Raw genomic sequence first — 11,281 nt, forward strand, 5'->3', positions numbered from 1 at the left:
TGAGTGGCCCTAAGCATGGGAATCGGAGCTGCTTGTGATTCTCTAGAGTTCCCGCCCCAACTCATAACTATTCACAGGGCATGGACAGCTGAGCTCTGTTTCCTTGAAAGGGCCGCCTTTGAAGCCAGTGATGGGAGCCTTGGACAGCCTCCCACGTGAGCACTGCACCCGGTGAGGGGAAGACAGGGGTCATGGGGGCCACACCTGGAGGGGCCACTCTGTTAAAAGGACCCACAGCCATGGCCAGGAAGGCGAGAAGTGAGACAGAGGGATGCACTTCCGCCAGGTGACCTCTGGTCCCCAACAAAATGGATGACTGTGAGGACTGAGAGTCTAGGAATTAAAGCCACATCTCATTTCAGTTGACGAGCTGCAGCCTGATCTTTACTGGGGGAGGGGGGGGGAACAGACAAGTCAAATTCACAAGCACATAAGGTACATGATACTCTGCACTTGGACTTGTGCCCCTGAACAGTACTCAGCGAATCAAGCACAAGTAAACTGAACCTGAGTCTAGCAAGAAGCCTTTTTTTTTTTTAAAGTATTAAAAAAAAAAGTATTATCTGCATTAATTCCTAAAGTTTAAGGTTTTTAAAAACTTTGGAAATAATTAGAGACTTCCAGGAAGTTGCAAAAATAGTACACAGGATTCCACGGACCCTTCAGCCAGCCCTCCCCCTGTGGTAACATCTTCTAGAGCAATAGCCCAACATCACAAGGAGACTGATGTGGACATAGTACGGTTAACTAGACCGCCGACCTTCCTCCGCACCGGTTTTTACGTGTTCACTTGTGTGTGTGTGTGTTTCTGTGTAATTTTATCCCATGGATAGACTGGTGTAACCACCACGGTCATCAAGACACGGACCCTTTCCATCCCCACCTAGGAATCCCCTCACGTTACCTCTTCACAGCCAAAACCCCCTCCACCCATCCCCTGGCAGCCTCTAATCTGGTCTCCACCTCTGTAGTTTTGTCATTTTGAGAATGTTCCCTAAATGGACTCATAGGGCATGCAGCCTTTGAGATTGGCTTTCTTCACTAAGCATCATTCCCACAACGCCCAGCCAGGTCGTTGCACATATGGACAGTTTGCCCCCCGTTACTGCTGAGTAGTGTTCTAGTGTAAAGATGCACCAGAATTTGATCAGCCATTCACCAGCTGGAGGACATTGGAGTTGTTTCTGGTTTGGGGGCTATTAAATCCACTGTGAACACTTGTCTGTGGGTTTCTGTGTGGATATAAACTTCCATTTCTCTGGGATAAATGCCCAAGTGAACATGTCGTTTTAAGCTTCTCTGTTATCTGGCGCACGTCTCCCAAGGAGTTCCAATCTGCAAAGACTTTGGATTTTATGTTTTAACACACCATACAGTTAGTCATTTTTCTGAAGGGAAATCATCTTGTTCTCACACGGCTTTTGGAAATGGGGCTCCTTCCATATAGAATTTGCATATGAGAGAATATTTACGTGTCAGTTTTATTCAAGGGATAATCATGCTATTCTCATAACCAATTTGAAAAGTAGAAAAGAGACAGGCATTGTACCTCCATTCTACACGCAATGACATTGAAGTCCATGCTTGACGTGGTTTTTTTTTTCATTTTACTGGTGGACTAGCTGTGGGCTTTTCAGTAGGAGCCTGAGATGGGTACAGAGGAGAAAATGAAAATAGTGTGCTGGGTCTGGACTAGAAAGTGATGCCAGTAAGGATGATCCAAGCTTCTGGATTCCTAGTTGTCAGACTTTTTAAAGAAATACTTCACACATACCAAAGGGTAGAAAGTTGTTTTACCAAGATGGTAACATTGCTATGGCAACACAAGAGGGGTTTCAGACCTGTCTCTATGGGGCTTAGTGAAAACATTCACCACACTTTCATAATATGTAACTGATTTAGAAATAAATTACGAAGAGCGGGAAACCTATTCAATAGGAAATTTGAATGAAATATTTTCAAAAATCTGAATGAGAATTTCCTTCCATGAATGTAACTTTTGTGTCAAGCTTTAGGCTCACGGCCACCTGCAATCTTTGCTTTAATGACGAATGCTTCAAATTCTTAATAGTCACCATTGCTAAGAAATTTTGCTTTCACAGGGTGCCTGGGTGGCTCAGTCCGGCTCTTGATCTCAGCTTGGGTCAGGGTCATGATTTCACAGTTTGTGAGATTGAGCCCCCAGTGGGGCTCTGTACTGACAGGGCAGAGCCTGGTTGGGATTCTCTCTCCCACTCTCTGCCCCTCCCCACTCATAAGCATGCCCACACATGTGCTCTCTCAAAATAAATAAACTTAAAAATAGTATTTAAAAAAACAAAAAACAACAAATTTTGCTTTCATAAGTAGTTAAAAAATACGTTTAGAAAAATTTTTTTGCCATATCTAAAAATTTACAATGGTCAAAACTACGTTTAAAGAACCTCTCTTTTCTTTCACTTGGCAATTATAATGTACGAACTTCTTGGGACTTTGAATCCGGTCACATTTCTTCATATTAAGTGTTTCTGTGGAAGTGGGGGCCTCATGACTAGTCAGAGGTAAAGACAAAGGAGGTGGGAAGGAAGTTGAGTTTCTGCCTTGGGCACTGGGGGCCCCCCAACAAAGGTGGGGAAGTTATGAGATGGTAATCAGGTTGCAACCCAAACAGGAAACACCACTGGGGTTGGTAAAGCTTTTGACACCCAGTTTCTTTATTCTTGGTCAGTGGTCAGATTTAAGCACTCATCCCTGTGGTCAAGTAGGGCTGGTCTTGGGGCAGAAACCTGTCGTAAGCCAAGCGTCAGGCTTAACATCAATAAGGGCCAAATCCCAGACTTTGGGACAATGTTAATCCCAGCTCTGGGTTAAGACCAGTCCACAGTTAACTGAACAACTGGTGGTAAAAGTAAACCACAAGGCCTACGGGGCTTGGGCCTTCGCAGGGAGCAGTCTGGATAAAAACTGTTATTCTTCAGGCCATGCTGATGTGGAGGGCCCGTGTTCAGAAGCCTCTTTGGGAAGGGGGTTGGCCTGCCAGTTCCTTCCCTCTTAATTTCTCCCTCCTCTAATATGCAGGGGCTATATGAGTAAGGATCCTTTCAGTTGCAAGTGACAGAACCCAAAGTAAAATAAGTTAATTTTTGGATGACCTACATAGGGAGACCAGAAATACAGCTGGTTTCAGGCATGGCTAGATCCCAGGGTCTTAAATTATGTCAATAGGATGCTGTCTCTCTGTCCCTCTGACTCTCAGCTCTCTTCTTGAACAGGATCCCCCAAACATAGTAACTCCAGGATCCTTTCCTATGAGCTTAGCAATCCCAGAAATCTTAGCAATCTCCAGAATTCTTTCTGGATAATTCCAGCAAGTGTCTGAGGACTGATATTTGGTGGCCTGGCTTTGGTTATATGAGACAATCACTTAGCTAATCTGACCCTCACTGTCCAGGTCACATCTCCAACCCTGGCATCAAGGGTTGGGTGAGCTCCACCCTAACCATGTGGACTGAGAGTGAAGAAGGGTAGTTCCCCAAAGAAAAACCGGCAGGGGTGGGGTATTCCCAGATGAAGGGAAATAGATGTGGGAGAGGCAGACATAGCAGATGCCCACCACAGGGCATTTGCTTCTCAACGCTGAGGCTGAGGGAGAGAGACATCCCTTTCCTGCCCAAAGGAAAAGAGTGTGGGTCCTTCCCCCAGACTATTCCCTACTACAACCAAATAACCTCATCTGTGCTTAGCTATACCTACTTCCCCAGTCCCTAAGGAAAGGAGGGAAATACTCCTGGTTACCTGGGGAGCCCCCCCAACCCCCTGCTTAAACTCCGTTCTGTTTCTACAAGTTACATCACTGCAAGAACACTAGAGAAGAAAGCAATGTTATGTGTGTTAAATACACAAAGAAACACATTAACCTTGTGAGGGGACTCTTTTAAGTTAGAAGGATCTGGGTGAATTTTGGTTAGAAGATTGATAAAATTCTGGATCACTAATATTATCTGCTCAAAAGTACCTCTGCTATTTGCTTTTCAGTTTTTGGTTTAGAAAGTGGTTAATAATTTGGTTTCAGTTGCTGCCACATTGCTCGTAGGCCCTGGGATTACACAACCACATTTGTTCCTGAGAGTGGCTGATGGCAAAACCTATACTTGCTGGATAAAGCGTTTGAAGTCAGCACGACGCTGAGGAACATGAGCAGTGCGACTGAAAGATGGAAATAAATATTACCCCTGAAAGCTCACCTTCCTATGTAAATCCATTTTCCAGAAGGAAGATGGTTGCAATCTCTTTTCCAAGCTGGGGGCGAGTCAATGCCCTAGATGGGAGGAAGCTGAAGGCTCCAGGAAATGCTTTTCTACCTGGGAAAGACAAATGTTGAGGTTGCAAACCTTAGAATGGCTTGCCGAACAAGTTCACTGTGCCCGGCTTCCAACCTGCTCGGCACAGGAATCTCCAGAGGTCAAAAACCTACCATTCTGGGGGCGCCTGGGTTATTAGTTAAGTTTCTGACTCTTGGTTTCGGCTCAGGTCATGATCTCACAGTTTGTGAGTTCAAGCCCCAGGTCAGGCTCTGTGCTGACAGCACGGAGCCTGCTTGGAATTCTCTCTCTCCCTCTCTGTCCTTCCCTTGCTTGCTCTCTTTCTCTCTCAAAATAAATAAATAAACTTAAAAAAAAAAAAAAAAAAAGAAAGAAAGAAACCTACCATCCAAAAACCTGCAAACAACCTAAATGCCCAAAAATGGAGAGGGGTCAAATCATCAGGTTCATTCACTTACTCAGGAAATATTTATTTACATAATTTTACATATTATTTACATAATATGCCTATTACGTGCTGGGGATTATCTTGGCTAGTAGGGTTTTCAGGTAATTTTATTTTTCTTCTTTAGACTTTGTTGCTTTTTTCCAAATTTTCGCAGATGAACCTGTACCACTTTTTACCATCAGATGAATCACTTCACCATCACAAGATGAATGTTCATCCAACAGGGACAAAATCAACCAAAGGAATTGATGTTGCGAGGGAAGCAGATCTGGCAGCACTTTCCAGGTAATAACTGCTGCCTAACAAATCGCCCCAGACACAGCGGCAGAAAACAACAGCATTCGCCCATTGTTATTTCCTCTCGGGGTTCCGGGGATCCGTGGGGTTCAGCCAGGTGTTTCCTCCTTGGGGCCTCTCACGCAGGTGCAGTGAGATGGTGGCTGGTGCCGGAGTCATTTCGAAGCCTTCATCACTCACATGCCTGGCATCCGATGCTGGCTGTCAGCAGGGACCTCAGCTGGGCTGGAACACTAGCAAATGGCCTGTTTGGCCTTGGCTTCTTCACAGCATGGTGGCTGGGTTCTAAGGGTGAGTGCCCCCAGAGAGCCAGATGGATGCTATGTTGCCTTATATTGTCACATCTGAGACGTGACACAGCCTCACTGCCACTGCAGTGTACTGTTAGAAGCACATCGTGACAGTCAGTCCATATTCAAGAGGTGAGGACTTACCTCTTGATGAAAAGAATGTCAAGAAATTTGCAAACATCTTTTAAAGTGATTACACAGGGGTTTCCTGAACCAAAGTTCCCAGAACCTCTGCAATGCTCCAATACCACCAGCCATCCTACCCACCACCCCATGAGTCCCTGTCTTTTTCATCTCCTCAGCACCCCTAAGCCCACCTTGAACCCTCATGAAAGAGAAACCAGAGACAGCAGATGTCTCCACGTGTGCACAGACTCCCTCAAAGTGTTCTTAGAGCAGAACCTGAACCCCCTTCCCAAGGTGAACCCTCTCTTTTCACTTCCTCCATGACCTTGTGTACCTTCCTCTCCATTCACCCTCATATTCTTGAAATGTGCTGTTTCTTCACCTTAAATAAGCCCAGCCCTCAGAGCCTAGGGTAAGGAGACCATCCAGAAAGTTATTCCAATAAACTAGGCAAAGCCCAATTGTGGCAGTAGGAAAAGGGAGAGACAAAGGAAATTTCACTTTGGTAAAGAATGGTCATGCCCTTGGAGGTGATAATATGGGGGCAAGCGAGGGAGTTTTTAAACATGACTGTGAGGCTTCCGGTGTCTGCGTTCCATGAATCCTTCCCTAGTATCTTTCTTCCTAGATGGGGGAAAGTTCTCTCCGTCTTCTTAAATGCCAGAGCAGTGAGTGGTCACGTGTCCTGCCAAGAAAAGGCTGAGGGGGTGAAGGCTTCCAGAGAAGAGCAGAGACGGGAGGCAGCAGGGGCAGAGTGCTTGGGCTCAGGACTTGTTCAGGACTCAGTCCCAGAGCTGTCCAGGCTCTGACAGCTCACCTTCACATCTGGAGGCACTCCACTGGGGTCCCAGGGAATCCACCCTCACCATTAAAACAATTTTTTTGTGTGCAGTAAAATACACATAACATAAAATTTATCATTTTAACTTTTTCAGTATATAATTCAGTGGCATTAAGCACATTCACACCATTGTATGACTATTGCCACCATCCATCTCCAGAACTTTTCCCAAATTGAATCCTCCTAAATTGAAACTCTGTCCCCATTAAACTGTAACTCCCTACTGTCCCTTCTCATTTTTCCCCTACCCCCACCCCACCCCGCCCACAGCCCCACCCTTCTACTTTGTTTCTATGAATTCGGGAAAGGTGCTCCTATAAGTGAGATCATACAATATTTGTCCTCTCATGTCTGGCTTATTTCCCTTAGTATAATGTCTTCAAAGTATGTCATCCGTGTAGCATGTGGCAGAATTTCATTCCTTTTTAAGGCCTAGTAATATTCCATTATATGTATTACCACATTTTGTTTATCCATTCTTCCATCGGTGGGTCACTTGGGTTATTTCCACCTGTATGTTACCGTGAATAATGCTGCTATGAACATGGTTGTTCAAGTCCATTATCCGGTTCGGATAAACAGACCATGACGCACCCATATAATGGAATCATACCCGACAACAAAAAGGAATGAACTATCGACACATTTGACAACACAAATGAACTTCAAAATGTTATACTGGGGTAAAGAAGCCAATAGCCACATCCCCCACGTAGTATATATGATATGATCCATTCATGTAACATGATGAAAAGTACAAACTAGTCTACGGTGATCGAAAGCAGATCAGCGGTCATCTGGACAAAGTGCGGGAGCAGTGGGGGGGGGGGGCAGTGCCGGCCAACAGGTGACAAAGGGTCACGTGTTCGCTTTGGCAGCACCTGCATTAAAGATTACAAAGGAAAAAAAAAATAATAAAGATTACAAAGGTCACCAGAACGCTTTTGGGGGTCATGGATATTACCTGGATTGTGGTGGTACACACATCAAAATGCAACAAATGGGACAGTTTAATTATGTGCAGTTTATTATAAATTATATCATCATCAATTATTTTTAAAGTAAAAAAAAAAAAAAAACGAACAGGCTATACCAGATGATCCTGTATTTGTTGAAGGTAGAAAAGAAGAAAGAAAAAAAGACATAGAACGCCCTCCCAAATGTTTCCAGCAGTTCTCTCTAGATGGGTTTATAAATTCCTGTCTTTGGGAGGGGGAGTTTGCACGGGTTAAATATGTTTTCTAATTTCACTGCAATTAATATGTAATGCTTTCATAAAGGGGAATCCTCTGGCCCAAGTATGCTTCCTCTTACAAAGGAAGTAACCCCAACCTTCATAAAGCCTACTGCACATGCACCACTGTGCTAGCAGAAAGGCAGCTGGAACCACTCCCTCCCATATTTGGCTCTGCTGTTGGTCAAAGAGGGGCTGACTCCCCCCCAATGTTGGGCACGTGACCCGGGCCTCTCCAATCAGGACATCCTGGCCTTCTCACCACAGGGACTAGTGCAGGGTCCCACCAAGGGATATTTAGGAACTCATAGGGGAAAGGCTCTTTCTTTAGGGATCCCAAGCTAAGTGGATGGAAGTCTGAAGCTGCCCATGGAGGAAGGGGGAGACTTGATACCTGGTCAGAATCCACTCAGAAGAAAGCCAAGTGATGGGAAACAGAGAAGAGACGGAAGGAGACGAGTTCTTAACATTTTTGGTAGAGCACCTGGATCCAGCTGTGCCGAAAGCCACATACCATTACGTGAACCAGTCAATTCTTTCTTTTGCTTATGTGACTGTCCTGTTCCTGAACCCCTAGTGCCGACCTCAGGCTCAGCAGGTATCCTCACAGGGATCTGTGAACCCTGCGCCCTCAAATCCTTCCATCTCTACCCTCTCCTTTACATCATTTTGGTTGCTGGGTGGGATGTGTATTGAGGGGTCTCTGCCCCTACAACTTTGTTGGCCTCTCTTATGCCTACTGTTGGGAGAAGTCCAGAGACTCTTGAGCCCAGCTGTCTGGGTTTGAACCCTAGATTCACCAGTTACTAGCTGTGTGACCTTGGGTGTGTTTCTGGACCCTTTTGCATCTCAACTGCCTCAGCGGTAGTAACAACCAACTATGGGTAGAATTCCTGGGTTAAAGGAAATAACGCACAGTGCCTGGCACTCAATACATTAACCTCATTTTGGATTTCATTATGATTGCTCCATTGTTGATTTTATTTTAACTACTATTTGCTGCTTCTAAGCTGTCTAAAGGGGTTGTCCCATTGTGCTCCCCAGGGCACACTTACCACCTCTGGGGTGACTATCTAGCTCCAGCTGTGTCTCTAACAGGCTGTGGGTTCCGCAAGGCAGGCGGAATCTTATGCTTCTATCCTTAGTGCCCAGCACAGAGTGTAGCTGAAGCACATACCAGTAGGACTCTGGAATGGACTGGGGGTGCAGTGGGTGGAGGTCATTCAGGGAGGCAGCCAGGATCTTGCCCAGTCTAACAACGCACCTCCCCTTGGTCCTCGAATCCACTGGCTTGCGAACCTATTCAGAGGGTGGCAATGGCACAGCCATCTCTTGCACACTAAAAACTCCTTTCTTAGAAACTAGAGCATTTCTGTCAGGAACCCTCTTGTTTTTCACACCAGTCAAGCTGTCAGGATTAAAACTGATTGACCGTTTCCTCATTTTCCAGACCATATTTAACTTGCTACATTATGGATTTTTATCCGGGAGCATTCTTTGCCAGTGAATGAGACTGTGGGGGGAGAAGAGCAAAGATTTAATATTAATAAAAAACAGAACACTTTACATTGAGCTAATTCTTCTTTTTTTTTTTTTTTTGATGTTTTGGGAAAGACGACCAATTTGCCACAGCCTGCTCTGTCCCACTTAGCTCTCTGCCATTTGAGAAACTCTACTCCATCCTTGGGCCTGATTCCTTGCCTATCCCAGCATCCTCTTCACCTAACCACCATTTACCCAAAATAAAGCCCCAAAGAGAAAGGGGAATGAGGTCATGCCACGAATGCAGTGGCCATTAGAGTGACAGTGTGAGAGGCACCATGTGAGGCACTGTGAGCTCTGGGGGGACTTTTGTCCTTCAATCTCCCAGCACCCCTAAGAGGTCAATGCTCTTGGCTGCCTCTGTGTTCCAGATGAGGAAATGACAAAGGGGCAATCCCTGCCCAGGGGCATATGGCCCGGAGGACTGCAATTAGATTCTGGGCTGGTGCACTGTAGCCCATTGAAAATGCAAGGTGACCAATACCATGGGCCCTTGGGGCTCTGCTGTTGAGGACTGGGGTGGGGGGGGGGGGGGGGGGGTAGATAACACCCACCCCTCCTCTCCCCCTCCCACCCGCCTGCAGCCCTTCATTCCTGACAACTGCTGAGACTCCTGGCTGGTATCTCTTAGATTAGCCCCCAGCTATTTTTATGCTGCCCTTGTTTAGGGAAGAAACACAGCTTGGGCAAACCCTCAGGCAGGGCCCCAGGGGAGACCACCATTAGTCAAGGAAGAAAACTGAGCCTATTTTACATTTTACTATCTTTTTTTTAGACTACAGTTTTCCTTAGACAAATATCCAAATTGGGTCACACTGCCAAATTGCCTCCGGCAGAGAGTTTCTGGCCACCTAAATTTGCCAACACAAGATATCTGCCTTCCTTCAGAACAATATATTGACCGTTGAATGAAGAAGTCTCCTCCGTTGGGCGGGTGGGAAGAGGTGTCAAGCAGATGGCCTTGGTGAAGGGAACAGGAAGCCTGGAAGGGGGATGGGAGGTGTGTCCGGGAAGACTGGGAGGCTGGAGAAGAGCCTGGGAGAGAGAGGTCAGGGTCGAGCTCAAGCAGAGGAGTGGAGGAATGGAGACAACAGAGGAACCTGGAGCTCACCTGAGAGTCTGTGGTGGAGAAATAACTTTGGAATTATTGACAGCGATTCTCCTGATGATTATTAAACCGTGGGGGACATGGAGGTCCTTGCCTGTGAGAGAATATATAGAGGGAGGCAAGGGCAGAAGCTCTAAGCAGCACTTAAGGCTGAGTGGGAGACGAAGAAAAAAGAATGAACAGGAGTTCTCAGAGAACAAGAGGAACACCGGAAGTGTGGAGTCACAGAAGCAGGAGGTACTGGTCAACAACTGCTGAGGATGAGAGAAGGTGGAGGCCAACATCCTTCAGATGAACAGTCTGGAGGAGGCCTCAGCAAGGCTTGTTTTTGGGAGAGTGATAGGAGCGGAGGTCAGACTGGAGTGGGAGATGAGGAAATGGAGACTTGTCACAGAAGTTGGGTGGTAAAGGAGAGAGGACAGCAGTGGCTCAGGGGGATGGCAGGCTCTTCCATGTCCTGTCCAGGGGAACACTCTCTCCCTCCACAGGTCCCCAGTGCACAGGCACCACCGTCATTCTGGGTTGTCCTTAAAGGCAGGGGGGCTACATTTATGTGCGGTCCTCAAGTGCCTGGCACACGGTGGGAACCCGATAAATATCAGATGCTTTTTGATGATGATGGCAGCCACAATGATAACGATGAAGATGATGATGAAAAACACAGATCCTTGTGTATCGGGAAGTCTCCTTGTTTGGGGGATTAAATGATGAACAGATTCCCTAAGAAGTCTAACCAGTACAAGTGCCTCCTCTGTCTCTGGGCATTCCTTCTCAGTCTTGTTTGCGGGTTCCTCTTTTTTCGTAGTTGTTACTTCTCTGTCTATACTCAAATCTCTGGGTGGTCTCATCCAACCTCATGGCTTTAAATCCCATCTACGTGCCTCTTCCAAATTACCCAGCTAGCCCTGACTGCTCTCCCAAACCCCATGCACACATAGCTACGTGTGTATCTGACGTCTTGACTAGAGGGTCTAACAGATCATCTCAAGCCCAATGGGTCTAAAACCCAACTCCTGATCTTTTCCTCCTTTTGTTACTTAGGCCAAGAATTTCATAGTTTTGGGACACCTGGCTGGCTGACTTGGTAGAGCACA

Source organism: Panthera uncia (assembly GCF_023721935.1).
Source record: "Panthera uncia isolate 11264 chromosome A1 unlocalized genomic scaffold, Puncia_PCG_1.0 HiC_scaffold_17, whole genome shotgun sequence".
Classification (NCBI taxonomy): Eukaryota; Metazoa; Chordata; class Mammalia; order Carnivora; family Felidae; genus Panthera; species Panthera uncia.